The sequence below is a fragment of the Dendrobates tinctorius genome, unplaced genomic scaffold, assembly GCF_039654945.1.
Source record: "Dendrobates tinctorius isolate UK_male_01 unplaced genomic scaffold, ASM3965494v1 ptg000231l, whole genome shotgun sequence".
NCBI classification, from domain to species: domain Eukaryota; kingdom Metazoa; phylum Chordata; class Amphibia; order Anura; family Dendrobatidae; genus Dendrobates; species Dendrobates tinctorius.
This window is the reverse complement of record NW_027361898.1, coordinates 14,381,823-14,400,392: the sequence shown is the minus strand read 5'-3', so window position 1 is coordinate 14,400,392 and position 18,570 is coordinate 14,381,823.

Sequence of the window (18,570 nt, the reverse complement as noted above, 5' to 3'; positions counted from 1 at the left end):
CCCTAACCCTTAACCAAACCATACTAACCCTAACCCAAACCCTAACCCTACCCCCCTTAACTAACCTTAACTCTAACCCAAACCCCTGATTTCCATTGTCTAACCAATGGTCAACAAAAAAACGCATACATGAGCATGCCAATGCACACATATGCGCACCCATAGACTTACAATGGGTGTCTTGATGTAAAAAAACGCATTGCGCTCATGCGTTTTTTTGAGGCAAGTCGGACGCCCAAAAAATGCAACAGGATGCATTTTGTGCGTCCGAGCGCACACCACAAAAAAACGCATGTGCGTAAAAACGCATACAAACTCATGTGTATGCGCACATAAGCGCATCCCGTGCAAAATATAGGAAAAAAAAGCGCATGCGTTTTTTAGCGCTAAAATACAGCGCAAAAAAACGCAAGTGTGAAACCAGCCTTACTTCCTAACAAAAAAAAATTAGGTTTAAAATATTATGCTGATGTAAAATAGGCATGTGGAAAATGTGAATTATTGACAATTTTGTGTGACATAACTCTCAAGTGTAAGGGCATAAATATTAAAAGTTTGAAAATTGCAAAATTTTCAAAATTTTATCCAAATTTCCATTTTTTTCACAAATAAACACAATTCATATTGAACAAATATTACTACTATCATTAAGTACAATATGCCTCAAAAAACAGTCTCAAAATCAGTGACATCTGTTGAAGTGTTCCAGAGTTATTACCACATAAAGTTCAGATAGCGTGGAGACGGTCAAGAAATAGGAGCACTAGCCGTGCGCTATTTAAATAATGCAGCTCCAGCCAGGTACCTCATGAGAGGAAACGGTGACAGTTCTGGGTTGTATCCTGGTCACAAATGGAGCACAAGGAAGGGAGAGGGTGAATTAAAATCTTTTATTAGTGCATGATCCACAAAGCGTTTCAACACAATCATCTGTCTTCCTCAGGTGGCAGTACACAGATCACATGAGGGGGCAAGTATTTAAAGGGTATTGACCAATGGGGGGAGAGACAGGTGATTAATAGGTCATGACAATTAAAACATGTTGTATCAAGAAAAACAAGGTAAAAAAATTAAAAATATATATATCAGATACAATAACCAATCAATCAATATTACTGGAATCATTAAAAATAAAGATAAAAATATACTAAAATAAAATAGATAAAATACACAATGACTATCAAATGGTTTTCTCAATCGTTAAGTTTAACCCTTCTGGTGCTAGTGTACCTAATTTGAAGATCCAAAAACGTTCCCTCCTTACTAAGCGCTCATAGAGATTGGGTAAGTCATCTCTGATATGCTCTATAACTGTGAGCTTTAGCGAACCTGGATTCTTATTGTGTGCGAGCAAAAAGTCTTTAGATAAGCTGTGAAGCAGATACCCGTTTTTAATATTTTGACGATGTTTATTTGTCTATTATGCATAGATTGAATAGTTCCGCCCACGTATTGCAGCCCACAGTCACATTCAATTAGGTAGATGACATAATTTGACTGACAGGTAACGTGACAGTTTATTTTAAAAGATGAACCAGTAGTGCGAGATTGGAAATATTGCACCCCGTTTAAAATGGATGTGCAGCAGCACATGCATTTGGGGGTTCTACAGGCAAAACATCTTGGGGTCTGCAGACCTTGGGTTATTGGTAGGGGTTAATGTCTGATAGAAGTATTGCTTGGGGCCACCAAGTTACGTAGGGTACAATTCTTTCTAAAAATTGTCATAGGTTGTGCCGGTATATGGGTAGACAAAATAGGATCACCCTTTCAGATGAACCAATATTTTTTTATTAATTTGCATATGCATGTGTGAGAACGATTGAAAGCGGTGATAAGACCCCATCTCACAAAATCCGCAGGTCCGGCCTTCCTTTGTGAAGAGATTTTATCTACACTTTTATTTCTGATTTTCTCAATGCAATCTTTCTGTGAGAAATTATTGGCCCTAGTAAAGGCATCTTTCAATAATTTTTTAGGATAGCCCTTGTTAATGAATCGGTTATCTAGAATTTTTGCCTCTTAAAAAATCACTGTCATTGGTACAGTTCTTACGAACTCTCCAGTATTACCCAAAAGGAATATTCAAAATCCATTTCGGGAGGTGGCCGCTGGAAAAATTAAGGTAGCTATTAACATCAACTTTTTTTTAAATAAGTTGATGTAGAGATTCGAACCTGTTGGTCAACATTAATCATTATATCCAAAAATTGAATGCCTGCGGTGGAAATATTGGAGGAGAAAGTGAGACCCCAATTATTATGATTCGGGGACTGGGTAAACAATTGCTTCTGACTCTGAACCGGTCCAAATAATGAACAAGTCATCAATGAAGCGTCTATAAAGTGCTATCTTACGTACCGCCAGTGGGGACTGGGCGATGAATAAGGCCTCAAAAGCCCCCATAAACAGATTAGCATAACTGGGGGTAAATCTCGTTCCCATCGCGCAGCCCCTCACCTGGCGGTAGCATGTGCCCTCAAAAGAGTAAACATTATTGTTCAGAACGAATAGGATAGATTTCTCTAGAAATTTTTTCTGTAAGGAGGGTAAAAGAACATCCTTCGACAAAAATTGTTGGCTTGCTTCTAACCCCAAATCATGACGGATATTCATATAAAGGGCCTGCAGATCAAGGGTTATCAAGAGGCAATTGGTAGCGGTAGGTAGGGAAAGTAAAAGATCAATTAAATTAGAAGAATCTTTAAGATAAGAGGGTAAGTTTAAAACATACTTATGATCCAGGACGGGATTTCGCTTTGGCCCGTCCTGGTCAGACTGTGGGTTAATTGTGCTGCCTCTCTCTGGCAAAGGGTGGCTATTTAATGCTCACTGGACCTAGGTCCGGTGTCAGTTATACTTCTGCCCTCGGCTGAGTTAGTTGACCTCTTGTATACGTGTGCCTTGTGCCTGATAACTTGCTGCTTGTTTGGTTGTGATCTGGTTCTGTCCCTGTTACGAGTTCTGCCTGCCCCTCTTGTACCGCAACGTTCTCTCGTATATGACTCTCTTCTTGTGACCCGACTACTCTCTGCTCGTCTCTTTGGTACCGTATCGCCCTCTTGTGTATGACCTTTGGCTTTGTCTGACCTCCTGTCTGTTTATCCGTCCTGTACCTCGTTTTCCCGTACTGTGTATAACCTCCGTTTTGCCAGACTTTGAGTTTTCTACCATCTCTGAAAGCAGGATGCTAAGCCCCGCCCCCTTGCTGTCACATGACCATAGGTCCTGTGCCTGCTTGCTAAAGCTTCAGCGTTCAGGTCCTGTGCATCTGTACTTTCCGGCTATTCCAGTCCCCGTGGCCCCTACAGTACAGGTGAGTCCTTGCTCAGTGGAGGCTGTACGCCGGCGCTGTCAGGAACCTGATAATACTTCTGTAAAAATAAGTCAATGTAATGGGAAAGATTGCATGTGATTGACTTAATCCTTGAAATAATAGGGCAACCAGAGGGATTTGTAGGGTCTTTATGGATCTTAGGTAAATAATAAAACAAGGGCAATCTTAATTTAGAAATATTATGAAATCTATATTCCTTCAGGTTAAGAATCCTGAGCGGTCTGGCATCATTAATGAGTGCGGTGTATTCTGCAAAAATGGAGGGTGAGGGATCATGAGCAAGCTTATCATAGTATTCAGGATCATTTAGTAACCTGAAACCCTCATGGTTGTAACGGTCTCTATCCATAATCACCACCCCACCCCCTTTATCTGCATTTCTAATAATTATGTCTTTATTGGCTCTAAGGGATTGAAGCGCTGTTTTTTCAGCGGGACTTAAGTTCGAGGGTTTTTAAAACAGGAGATAAAGAGCGCAAATCCTTTAATATAAGTTGCTGAAAGTTTTCTACGTGTGGGCCTCTATGGTGGACAGGATAAAAATTGCTAGAACTAACTTTTGGATTCACGTGGGTATAGAGATCAGGTTTATCACTTGCAACTCAGGGGTTGTTTTTTATTAGCTTCAATGAGAAAGTGCCATTGCACCGTGATTTTTCTAAAAAATAGGCCCCGTTCCAACAGGGATATTTCAGGGACAGGAAGGGTATATTTAGATAAATTAAAAATGTTGGATTTAGCTATTTCACCTCTCGGTTTAGGGTTGATTTTTTTATCTTTGGATTTGGTATTAGATCTCGATTTTCCACTACCTCTACATCCTCTCCTTCTCTTTTCCTTTTTATTTTTGATGTTAGGCCTGGGGCCACCTGAAAAAATGGGTAATCTTATTTTTATTGTTGTTAGTTCCCAGGGTGGCCTTGGAGTTGGAAGGAGCCTGGATGGAGAGGGGGGGATTTTAAAGAAAAAGGGATATTATTAGTAGTATATAACGAGTAGAGTTGAGCGAAACGGGTCGAAAAAATTCAAAAGTCGCCGACTTTTGGCAAAGTCGGGTTTCATGAAACGAAACCCGACCCTAGGATGAGGTCGGCCACGAGGTCGGCGACTTACGTGCCAAAGTCGCGTTTCAAAAGTTTGTTTTGCGCTCTTTCAGCCAATCAGGATCCACGGACACTGTGGGCAACGTGATGACATAGGCACGGGTCACCACCATCTTTCAGAAGGGCATGCAAGTGATTGGCTTGCTTTGGTGGGCGTCACAGGGGGTATAAAAGGGCGTGCACGCCGACCGCCATCTTACTTCTGCCGATCTTAGTATAGGGAGAGGTTGCTGCTGATTCTGTAGGGAGAGCGTTAGGCAGGGAAGAAGACAAAAAAACTGCTTCTGCTGCTAGCGATTTGGCCTGCACAACACACCAGTCACTGTGTGTGCAGTGCAAGGGGAGGCTATATAGTGGTGTATCAGTGGGGTTGGTTGTTGGGCTGCCTTCTAAGGCTTCCTGACATTCCTGCATTGCTGTTTACCCACTGCTCCGCAAACTGCTTTTTTAAAAGCAATCCCAATTTTTTTTTTTGTCCTGCTGAGAAGACAAAAAAACTGCTTCTGCTGCTAGCAATTTGGCCTGCACAACACACCAGTCACTGTGTGTGCAGTGCAAGGGGAGGCTATATAGTGGTGTATCAGTGGTGTTGGTTGTTGGGCTGCCTTCTAAGGCTTCCTGACATTCCTGCATTGCTGTTTACCCACTGCTCCGCAAACTGCTTTTTTAAAAGCAATCCAATCTCCCTTATCCTCTAGTCACTTTTGTCACAGCTGTGCCATCGAGCCTGTCACATAGCGCTCAGATATTCATTGGGCCTCACACAATCCAAAAGTGTCCAGAGATTCAAAATCTCCCTTATCCTCTAGTCACTTTGGTCACAGCTGTGCCATCGAGCCTGTCACATAGCGCTCAGATATCAGTGGGCCTCACACAATCCAAAAGTGTCCAGTGTCCAAAAGTGTGTGCAGAGATTCAAAATCTCCCTTATCCTCTAGTCACTTTGGTCACAGCTGTGCCATCGAGCCTGTCACATAGCGCTCAGATATCAGTGGGCCTCACACAATCCAAAAGTGTCCAGTGTCCAAAAGTGTGTGCAGAGATTCAAAATCTCCCTTATCCTCTAGTCACTTTGGTCACAGCTGTGCCATCGAGCCTGTCACATAGCGCTCAGATATCAGTGGGCCTCACACAATCCAAAAGTGTCCATCCAGTGTCCAAAAGTGTGTGCAGAGATTCAAAATCTCCCTTATCCTCTAGTCACTTTGGTCACAGCTGTGCCATCGAGCCTGTCACATAGCGCTCAGATATCAGTGGGCCTCACACAAACCAAAAGTGTCCATCCAGTGTCGAAAAGTGTGTGCAGAGATTCAATATCTCCCTTATCCTCTAGTCACTTTGGTCACAGCTGTGCCATCGAGCCTGTCACATAGCGCTCAGATATCAGTGGGCCTCACACAATCCAAAAGTGTCCATCCAGTGTCCAAAAGTGTGTGCAGAGATTCAAAATCTCCCTTATCCTCTAGTCACTTTTGTCACAGCTGTGCCATCGAGCCTGTCACATAGCGCTCAGATATTCATTGGGCCTCACACAATCCAAAAGTGTCCAGAGATTCAAAATCTCCCTTATCCTCTAGTCACTTTGGTCACAGCTGTGCCATCGAGCCTGTCACATAGCGCTCAGATATCAGTGGGCCTCACACAATCCAAAAGTGTCCAGTGTCCAAAAGTGTGTGCAGAGATTCAAAATCTCCCTTATCCTCTAGTCACTTTGGTCACAGCTGTGCCATCGAGCCTGTCACATAGCGCTCAGATATCAGTGGGCCTCACACAATCCAAAAGTGTCCAGTGTCCAAAAGTGTGTGCAGAGATTCAAAATCTCCCTTATCCTCTAGTCACTTTGGTCACAGCTGTGCCATCGAGCCTGTCACATAGCGCTCAGATATCAGTGGGCCTCACACAATCCAAAAGTGTCCAGTGTCCAAAAGTGTGTGCAGAGATTCAAAATCTCCCTTATCCTCTAGTCACTTTTGTCACAGCTGTGCCATCGAGCCTGTCACATAGCGCTCAGATATTCATTGGGCCTCACACAATCCAAAAGTGTCCCGTGTCCAAAAGTGTGTGCAGAGATTCAAAATCTCCCTTATCCTCTAGTCACTTTGGTCACAGCTGTGCCATCGAGCCTGTCACATAGCGCTCAGATATCAGTGGGCCTCACACAATCCAAAAGTGTCCAGTGTCCACAAGTGTCTACAGAAATTCAAAATCTCCCCTGTCCTATAGACACCTTGTACCTTGTTTTACATTACTATATAGTTTGTTGGATTTTGTCTACATTTCTACCAAAAATGAGGAAGGCTGATGGAAGAGGCCGTGGAATTGGGCGGGGGTTGGCAGCTGGTAATGATGGTGTTGGTGGTGGATCTGATGGTAGTGGCAAGAGCAAAATAGGACCGAATGCAGGAGGTGCTGACCCTGCGTCATCGTCTGGCTACATAAGGCCTCGAACGCTTAGTTTTCTAGGAGTTGGCAAACCGCTTTTAAAGCCAGAGCATCAGGAAAAAGTTTTGTCTTACATTGCTGACTCAGCCTCCAGCTCTATCGCCTCCTCTTCTTCAGTTGTAAAAAGTAAAAGCACTGAGTCGTCATTGGAGGCTCATGTTCATGAACCACACCTTTCCTTGTGTCCTTCACCCCAACCAAGATTGAAGGATGACGCAGGCCATACTACTGATTACTCCATGGAGCTGTTTTCACATACCATGCCTGGATTATCAAGTGAAATGGTGAATTACCCAGGCCAAGATGAATCTGACATGGAGTGCACTGATGCACCGCCGCTGATGGATGATTCTGCTGGTACATTCACTCAGAGCACTACATTGTCCTCGCAGTGTACAGAGCCAGATTTTGACCCTGATGAGACTCAGGTGCCCCTTCCCGCACACTATACCACCATACACGGTGACACAGAGGAAGGTGCACATGACATAGAAGAGGAGGTGATGGATGACCCAGTTGTTGACCGAGATTGGCATCCATTGGGGGAAGAGGGTGCTGCTTCCAATAGCTCAGATGAGGAGCATCCACAGCAGACATCGACATCGCAACAGCTGTTATCTGGCAGGCCCGGAGCACTCCAAAGACAGGTTCCAAACATCAAAAGAGTTGCTGGACAGCTTGTCCAGAGGGTCAAAAGATCACAGCGTGCTAGGCCGCAAAATGTCTGCCAAAGTAGGAAGAGTGCAGTGTGGCACTTTTTTGAACAAAATCCTCATGATCAGGCCAAGGTTATCTGTAAGAAGTGCGCAAAGACCTTTAGCCGAGGGAAAAATCTGAAAAATTTGAATATCAGTTGCATGCTTAGACATTTAACCAGCATGCACTTCCAAGCGTGGACACAACACCAAACCTCAAGTGCCACATGTGCAACTGATCACAACGAAGGTAGTCAGCAACGCTACATTGTTTCCCCCACTGTAAGCCCACCGGTTAGCACAGCAGCAAATGTTGAGGTGTCATTGCAAGACCACAGCAGTCAGGGAATCCCACTGTTATATCAACGAAAGACTGATTCTAGGCCATCAGAAAGAACACCAACTCCATCACCATCATCAACCCTCTCTCAGTCCGCCCTGTCCACCGCTACTTCCACCATATGCAGCTCTCAAGTCCAGCTCACCCTCCCAGACACTATGAGTAGGTCAAGAAAGTACTCAGTCTCTCATCCGCGTACACTGGGTTTGAACGCCCACATTGCCAAACTAATCTCGTTTGAGATGATGCCCTTTCGGTTGGTGGAAAGCACAGCTTTCCGCGAACTCATGGCCTATGCAGTACCACGCTATGACCTACCCAGTCGCCACTTCTTTCGCAAAGCCATCCCAGCCCTCCACCATCATGTGAAAGACCGCATTGTCCATGCACTCAAGCAGTCAGTGAGCGGAAAGGTGCACCTCACAACCGATGCATGGTCCAGTCGGCATGGCCAGGGCCGTTACGTGTCCATCACTGCGCACTGGGTTAATGTGGTGGATGCAGGGTCCACAGGGGACAGCGGTGGTGGGACAGTGCTGCCTAGCCCACGGTATAGGAAACAGTTGGCTGTAGGCGTTCGACCCTCCTCCTCCTCCTCCTCCTCCAGAAGCGAAAGCTCGTCCACAGAGCGCAGTCGTACGAGCACTCCATCTGCAGCTGCCACTGTTGCACACGATGTGTCCCCCTATCGAGCAGCTAGTGGAAAGCGTCAGCAGGCTGTGTTGCAGATGATGTGTTTGGGCGACAGACACACCGCCGAGGTGCTGGCCGAGTACTTGAAGCGACAAACTGAGTCATGGCTGGGCAGTGTACATCTTGAGGCAGGCAAGGTAGTTAGTGATAACGGCCGTAATTTTGTGGCAGCCATAGCCCTTTCAAAACTCAGCCACATACCTTGCTTGGCTCACACCTTGAACCTGGTGGTGCAGTGCTTCCTCAAAAATTATCCGGAGTTAACAGCCCTGCTCCAGAAGGTGCGAAGACTGTGCGCGCACATCCGCCGGTCGCCTGTACACTCCGTTCGTATGCAGAAGCTGCAGCGATTGCTCCACCTTCCCAACCACCGCCTCATTATCGACATTGCAACAATGTGGAACTCCACCCTGCACATGGTGGAGCGGCTGTGTGAGCAGAGGCAGGCCATAATGCATTTGTGGAAGGATACACGGCCAGGCACTTTGAGAGCAGACATGGAGTTGACAGGTGTGCAGTGGTCGAAGCTGAAAGACCTTTGTAAAGTCCTTCAGTGTTTTGAGGAATGCACACGGCTGGTAAGCGCAGACGACGCCATCCTAAGCATGAGCATCCCACTTATGCGTCTGCTCATGCAAACTTTGACGCACCTTAAGGAGCAGGCGTCTGCAGCCAATGTTGATGAGGAGGAAGAGGAGGAGGGAATCCTTGATGACATTCAGCCATTGTCTGCTCAGGGACCTCTCCTGGACGAGGTGGAGGAAGAAGAGGAGGAGGAGGATGATGATGGGGATGATTACTTAGGGGAGGAGGATGCATCTCGTGGGGCAAGTGAAAATGTTGGCGTGGCAAGGTCTGGTACAGGGTTTGTGCGTGACTGGAGGGATGTGGATTTGCCAGAAAGTGCTCCTCCACCCAGCACTCGCAGTGCATCATTGACACCGGGAACATTGGCCCACATGTCAGATTATGCCTTGCGGATCCTAAAAAGGGACTCCCGCATTAACAAAATGATGAACGATGATGACTACTGGTTGGCCAGCATCCTGGATCCACGCTATAAAGGCAAATTACAAAACATCATGCCACAGGAGAACCTTGACCTAATATTGGCTAATAAACAAGCAACTCTGGTAAATCGGTTGCTTGAGGCATTCCCAGCACACAGCAGCGGTGATGGTTCTCACACGAGCCGTACGGGCCGGGGGCAGCTTGGCAGAGGTGTTCGTGGTGCACACAGCAGAAGTGGCATTGGAGACAGGGGTTTCATGACAATGTTGTGGACTGATTTTTCAAATACCGCTCACACAACTGGTAATACTGCATCGATGGAAAGTGACAGGAGACAGCAGTTGTCAACTATGGTTACAAACTACTTTTCCTCCCATATCGATGTTCTCCCACACAGGTCATTCCCCTTTGACTATTGGGCCGCTAAACTGGACACCTGGCCTGAATTGGCACAATATGCCTTACAGGAGCTCGCTTGCCCAGCTGCAAGTGTGCTATCGGAAAGAGCCTTCAGTGCAGCTGGATCAATCCTGACAGAAAAAAGGACCCGTCTGTCAACCCAAAATGTGGATGATCTAACCTTCATTAAATGAACCACGCATGGGTTTCCAAGGATTTTGTCCCACCTTCCCCTGATGACACATAGGGTGACAGAAAAATGGCTTGCTTTGGTCCACCTCTTCCTGGTACTTGACCTATTTCGCCTTTTGCATCAGCTGAATGTCCAAAATCAACATATGCCACTTTCTAAAACTCCCTAACTGTGCTGCCTCCCCCCCCCATGGCCGGGGTCACCACCTAGCGCACGACACCGTGCGAGTGCCGTTGCCCTGGACAGGTGGGTAGGCCGACACTTGGGCGCGGGCACTGGCACAGGGTCCCTCATAGTGCAATCAAGTGTCTGACGGTGGTGGTGCACACCCGCCGTCAGACACACCGCTGTACTATGAGGGGCCCAGTGCCAGTACCGACACCCATGAGTGGGCCCCCCTTGCTTGGGCAGGGCCCCAGCATTTGCAATCTTTACCTCTCCCTGCTCCTCCGCTGTGTAATCTGGGCCGTCAAATCCATACTGTGCCTGACACCGTCTGAGCCTGCCTCCTGATGTATAGACATATATTTTGAATGTGTACGCTATCCATACATGTTATCCGGGGATACGGTACCCTTTCTAACCTTTGTGCAATCACGTGCAATCCATACTGGGCCTAACACCGTCTGAGCCTGCCTCCTGAGACATATATTTTGAATGTGTACGCTATCCATACATGTTATCCGGGGATACGGTACCCTTTCTAACCTTTGTGCAATCACGTGCAATCCATACTGGGCCTAACACCGTCTGAGCCTGCCTCCTGAGACATATATTTTGAATGTGTACGCTATCCATACATGTTATCCGGGGATACGGTACCCTTTCTAACCTTTGTGCAATCACGTGCAATCCATACTGGGCCTAACACCGTCTGAGCCTGCCTCCTGATGTATAGACATATATTTTGAATGTGTACGCTATCCATACATGTTATCTGGGGATACGGTACCCTTTCTAACCTTTGTGCAATCACGTGCAATCCATACTGGGCCTAACACCGTCTGAGCCTGGCTCCTGAGACATACATTTTGAATGTGTACGCTATCCATACATGTTATCCGGGGATACGGTACCCTTTCTAACCTTTGTGCAATCACGTGCAATCCATACTGGGCCTAACACCATCTGAGCCTGCCTCCTGAGACATATATTTTGAATGTGTACGCTATCCATACATGTTATCCGGGGATACGGTACCCTTTCTAACCTTTGTGCAATCACGTGCAATCCATACTGGGCCTAACACCGTCTGAGCCTGCCTCCTGAGACATATTTTGAATGTGTACGCTATCCATACATGTTATCCGGGGATACGGTACCCTTTCTAACCTTTGTGCAATCACGTGCAATCCATACTGGGCCTAACACCGTCTGAGCCTGCCTCCTGAGACATATATTTTGAATGTGTACGCTATCCATACATGTTATCTGGGGATACGGTACCCTTTCTAACCTTTGTGCAATCACGTGCAATCCATACTGGGCCTAACACCGTCTGAGCCTGCCTCCTGATGTATAGACATATATTTTGAATGTGTACGCTATCCATACATGTTATCTGGGGATACGGTACCCTTTCTAACCTTTGTGCAATCACGTGCAATCCATACTGGGCCTAACACCGTCTGAGCCTGGCTCCTGAGACATACATTTTGAATGTGTACGCTATCCATACATGTTATCCGGGGATACGGTACCCTTTCTAACCTTTGTGCAATCACGTGCAATCCATACTGGGCCTAACACCATCTGAGCCTGCCTCCTGAGACATATATTTTGAATGTGTACGCTATCCATACATGTTATCCGGGGATACGGTACCCTTTCTAACCTTTGTGCAATCACGTGCAATCCATACTGGGCCTAACACCGTCTGAGCCTGCCTCCTGAGACATATTTTGAATGTGTACGCTATCCATACATGTTATCCGGGGATACGGTACCCTTTCTAACCTTTGTGCAATCACGTGCAATCCATACTGGGCCTAACACCGTCTGAGCCTGCCTCCTGAGACATATATTTTGAATGTGTACGCTATCCATACATGTTATCTGGGGATACGGTACCCTTTCTAACCTTTGTGCAATCACGTGCAATCCATACTGGGCCTAACACCGTCTGAGCCTGCCTCCTGAGACATATATTTTGAATGTGTACGCTATCCATACATGTTATCTGGGGATACGGTACCCTTTCTAACCTTTGTGCAATCACGTGCAATCCATACTGGGCCTAACACCGTCTGAGCCTGCCTCCTGAGACATATATTTTGAATGTGTACGCTATCCATACATGTTATCTGGGGATACGGTACCCTTTCTAACCTTTGTACAATCACGTGCAATCCATACTGGGCCTAACACCGTCTGAGAATGATAGATGGGGCCCACCATACACTGGAACATTCCAAAGGTGGACATCAGACACTGGAGCAGCATTTACAGGGCCCATTATACACTAGATCATTAGAAATGGGGCCCATTATGTTTGGAGCATTATTTGGGCCCATAAGACAGTAGAGCTTCATCCATGGGGACCAACATATACTGTAGCATTATGTGGAGCTCATCATATACTGTTTCAAACATTATATGGGACCAATGATTCTGTGTGGAGAAATAGATGGGCCTCGTCATGAGATGTAAAAAGTGAGGTATTTTTCATTGTACTATACCGCTATTTCTCTGCCGTATCTGAGCATGATGAGTTGTGGTATGTGTTAAAGGGGCGCTCTTTCGCCCAGGGCACATGAAAACCTGGAGCCAGCCCTCCCCCCCCACAGTCTGTAGCCAAATAACCCCCATTTTTCAGTGCGTAACTTGTATTATGAAGTTAATTAAGGTTGACAAGCTTAAGTAAGAAGAATTGATGCTTTTGGCATTCAAATGGGCACTGTTGGTGTGTTTCCTGTCCTCCTCTCACTGCCGACTTTTATTCCCCATTGACTTACATTGGGTTTCGTGACGACCCGAAACGCGACCCTAAAAAACCAAAAGCCGCTCAACTCTAATAACGAGTCACCCAAATTTGTAATAAGTGGACTAGTGGCTTCTACTGTCTCAATAACAGGTAGTAGAGGGATAGCTGAACTTAGAGAGGGTGGCAGGGCGAAGAAGGACACAGAATTTGTAGATGATTGGGATGAAGAGGGGTCATCATGGATGGTAAACTGAGAAATACCCCCCAATTCATCATTCAATGGACCCTGAAATATTTTAGGGGGAGCAGTGGATAAGGAAGTTTCACAATTGGGTGTAGCAATGTGGGGTTCCTCAAATACCCCACTGGTGTTTTCCACCAATAGGGGTGCTGTGACATCAATAGAGGTTGATGGGTCAGAATTAACGGTAGGGGTAATACTAACATCGGACCCTGCCACATTAATACATCCTTTTAAGGTATCCTTATGTTTTTGGTAGTATATATTTTGTTGCTTATTTTTAAATTTATCCTCCTTATTTGTTTTAATGGAGGGCCCCTTAATTTTTTGAGGGGTTAAAGGGGGCTTATTGGCCACATCAGAGGAATCCACTCACATGATCTGCTTTTCAGCCAAAATAGCCACCCTCTCTCTCAAAAGTTTACCAACTTTTTTATGTATCAAATCTTCTTCGAAATTTAAATAACTTAATGTACAGTTTATCGTTTAAATCATGAAAATCCATGGACATTGAAAATTCCTGCAACTTAGTTTTAAGGTAATCCTATTCAACAAGAGCAGATTGTGCCAAAGATCTTCGCTTGGAAATTAATAGTTCCATTAGATCAATGGAGCATTTTAAACGTATATTATCCCAGGATTTGGTAAACTCAGGATCATTTAAATAGGAAGATTGCTGGGCAACCATTAACCCTTTTGGGACCTGATTCTCAGCAATATATTGCTGTAGAAAAAGCACATCTATCTGATTGGTGATTTCCACCTTATTGAGATCTTCAAAGGTGAAAAACATTTTTGCGAGATTTTTTCTGTTCTCATCGTCTAATCGGGGTATTAACGGGATAGAGGGCGTGAGCCCAGAGCGTGTCCCTATAACCTGGATGATCATATCAACCCTAAATGCCTCAGTCCTAGAATTGGTATAGTTCATGATGAGGAAAAATTATTAAAAAAAGATATGAATTAGGGGGTTCTCACAATGGTGGCAAAAAAGGGGGAGGGGAGGGCGGAGGAGAGGACAGAAGCAGCAAAATAAATGAATATATAACGGTCTTAGATCCCAATAAATTAGTCCAGCAGTATTAATTATTAGTAATATTTCAGTATTAAAATAGTCCCAACATTCAAGTCCAACTGTGATTAGTATTTAGTCACAGGGGTTAGTTCTGGAGTCAACGTCTTTCTTTGCTGTCCTCAGTCAGTAGAGTTAGTGCATTAGTGCATCTCATACATGGGGAGACAAAAAGAGAGAAGCCCCAAAATTGAACACTACCCAATATATGGGAATATCAGTTTTTCCTTTTAATCAACTAACCTCTAAAGGTTATGCATATGCATAACAATTTTTAAAGGAGGGATAAGTCAATGAGGTGCACTTCAGCGGGCTTCATCAGTGTGTGATGTAGCATTGCTCCAGTCTCAATCACAGCAAACATACGGTAAGGAAAAAAAAAAAAAAAAGAGGGACACAGGTGCCCTCATTGAGCAGTACCCTTAATAATTGCTCTTTTTATGAAAATAAGCCAACTACTAACGTTGGGTGGTTATGCAACATGCATAACACTGAATTCAGTGCCTGGAGGATATTACCAAAGTGGTTCACCTCCAAAATCCACGGGGTCCAGTTAGAGCAGCGGAGACAGGCGTTCACTTAGCTTGGCTGGGCGGTCCGTAGATCCAATATATTGCTTTTACTATATATATTGCTGAGAATCTGGTCATAAAAAGGGTTAATGTTTGCCCAGCAATCTTCCTATTTAAATGATCCTGAGTTTACCAAATCCTGGGATAATATACATTTAAATGCTCCATTGCTCTAGTGGAACTATTAATTTCCAAGCGAAGATCTTTGGCACAATCTGCTCTTGTTGAATAGGATCACCTTAAAACTAAGTTGCAGGAATTTTCAATGTCCATGGATTTTCATAATTTAAACGATAAACTGTACAATAAGTTATTGAAATTCGAAGAAGATTTGATACATAAAAAAGTTGGTAAACTTTTGAGAGATAGGGCGGCTATTGTGGCTGAGAAGCAGATCATGTTAGTGGATTCCACTGATGTGGCGAATAAGCACCCTATAACCCCTCCAAAAATTAGGGGACCCTCCATTAAAACAAATAAGGAGGATAAATTTAAAAATAAGCAACAAAATATATACTACCAAAAACATAAGGATACCTTAAAAGGATGTATTAATGTGGCAGGGTCCGATGTTAGTATTACCCCTACCGTTAATTCTGACCCATCAACCTCTATTGATGTCACAGCACCCCAATTGGTGGAAAACACCAGTGGGGTATTTGAGGAACCCCACATTGCTACACCCAATTGTGAAACTTCCTTATCCACTGCTCCCCCTAAAATATTTCAGGGTCCCTTGAATGATGAATTGGGGGGTATTTCTCAGTTTACCATCCATGATGACCCCTCTTCATCCCAATCATCTACAAATTCTGTGTCCTTCTTCGCCCTGCCACCCTCTCTAAGTTCAGCTATCCCTCTACTACCTGCTATTGAGACAGTAGAAGCCACTAGTCTACTTATTACAAATTTGGATGACTCGTCACATACTACTAATAATATCCCTTTTTCTTTAAAATCCCCCCTCTCCATCCAGGCTCCTTCCAACTCCAAGGCCACCCTGGGAAATAACAATAAAAATAAGATTACCCATTTTTTTCAGGTGGCCCCAGGCCTCACATCAAAAATAAAAAGGAAAAGAGAAGGAGAGGATGTAGAGGTAGTGGAAAATCGAGCTCTAATACCAAATCCAAAGATAAAAAAATCAACCCTAAACCGAGAGGTGAAATAGTTAAATCCAACATTTTTATTTTATCTAAATATACCCTTTCTGTTCCTGAAATATCCCTGTTGGAACGGGGCCTATCCTTTTGCCGTGATGCCCCTTTAAATACTCTTAATCTGTACCTCGATCTACATGAGTTTTTTAGAAAAATCACAGTGCAACAGCACTTTCTCATTGAAGCTAAAAAAAAAACAACCCCTGAGTTGCAAGTGATAAACCCTGATCCCTATACCCACGTGAATACAAAAGTTAGTACTAGCAATTTTTATCCTGTCCACCATAAAGGCCCACACATAGAAACCTTTCAGCAACTTATATTGAAGGATTTGCGCTCTTTATCTCCTGTTTTAAAAAAACCCTCGAACTTAAGTCCCGCTGAAAAAACAGCGCTTCAATCCCTTAGAGCCAATAAAGACATAATTATTAGAAATGCAGATAAAGGGGGTGGGGTGGTGATTATGGATAGAGACCGTTACAACCATGAGGGTTTCAGGTTACTAAATGATCCTGAATACTATGATAAGCTTGCTCATGATCCCTCACCCTCCATTTTTGCAGAATACACCGCACTTATTAAAGATGCCAGACCGCTCAGGATTCTTAACCTGAAGGAATATAGATTTCAAAATATTTCTAAATTAAGATTGCCCTTGTTTTATTTTTTACCTAAAATCCATAAAGACCCTACAAATCCCTCTGGTTGCCCTATTATTTCAGGGATTAAGTCAAGCACATGCAATCTTTCCCATTACGTTGACTTATTTTTACAGAAGTATGTTTTAACCCCTTAAGCCCCAAGGGTGGTTTGCACGTTAATGACCAGGCCAATTTTTACAATTCTGACCACTGTCCCTTTATGAGGTAATAACTCTGAAACGCTTCCATGGATACCGGTGATTCTGACAATGTTTTCTCGTGACATATTGTACTTCATGTTAGTGGTAAAATTTCATTCAAATAACTTGCGTTTACTTGTGAAAAAAACAGAAATTTGGCGAAAATTTAGAAAATTTCGCAATTTTCCAACTTTGAATTTTTATGCCCTTAAATCACAGAGATATAGCACACAAAAAACTGAATAAGTAACATTTCCCACATGTTTACTTTACATCAGCACAATTTTGAAACCAAAATTTTTTTTTGTTAGGAAGTTATAAGGGTTAAAAGTTGACCAGCGATTTCTCATTTTTGCAACACCATTTTATTTTTACGGACCACATCACATTTGAAGCCACTTTGAGGGGTCTATATGATATAAAATACCCAAAAGTGACCATTCTAAAAACTGCACCCCTTAAGGTGCTCAAAACCACATTCAAGAAGTTTATTAACCCTTTAGGTGCGTCACAGGAATTTTTTGAATATTTAAAAAAAAATGAACATTTAACTTTTTTCACTAAAAAAATACTTCAGGTTCAATCTTTTTTAATTTACCAAGGGTAACAGGTGAAATTGGACTGCAAAAGTTAGTGTGCAATTTGTCCTGAGTACGCCGATACCTGATATGTGGGGGGGAACCACTGTTACGGCGCATGGCAGACCTCAGCAGGGAAAGAGCGCCATTTGACTTTTTCAATGCAAAATTGGCTGGAATTCAGATCGGACGCCATGTCGTGTTTGAAGAGCCCCTGATGTACCTAAACAGTGGAAACCCCGCCCAAGTGAACCCATTTTGGAAACTAGACCCCTCAAGGAACTTAGCTAGATATGTGGTGAGAACTTTGAACCCACAAGGGCTTCACAGAAGTTTATAACGTACAGCGGTACAATTAAAAAATCATATTTTTTCCACAAAAATGATCTTTTCACCCCCAATTTTTATTTTTCCAAAGGTAATAGGTCCCTAAAAGTTATTGTGCAATTTGTCCTGAGTACACTGATACCCCATATGTGGGTGTAAATGACTATTTGGGCGCATGGCAGAGCTCGGAAGGGAAGCAGCGCCATTTGACGTTTTTGGCTGGAATTGAGATCAGACACCATGTCGCGTTTGGAAAGCCCCTGATGTACCAAAACAGTAGAAACCCCCCACAAATGACACCATTTTGGAAACTAGACCCCCCAAGGAACTTATCTAGATGTGTGGTGAGCACTTTGAACCCCCCAGTGCTTCACAGAAGTTTATAACGCCCGTGCGTGAAAATACAGAAATCGTATTTTTTCCACAAACATGATCTTTTAGTCACCAATATTTTCATTTTCCTAAGGGTACAAGGAGAAATTGGACCCCAAAAGTTGTTGTCCAATTTGTCCTGAGTACGCTGATACCTCATATGTGGGAGAAAACTACTGTATGGACACACGTCGGGGCTCGGAAGGGAAGTAGTGACGTTTTGGAATGCAGACTTTGATGGAATGGTCTGCGGGTGTCATGTGGCTTTTGG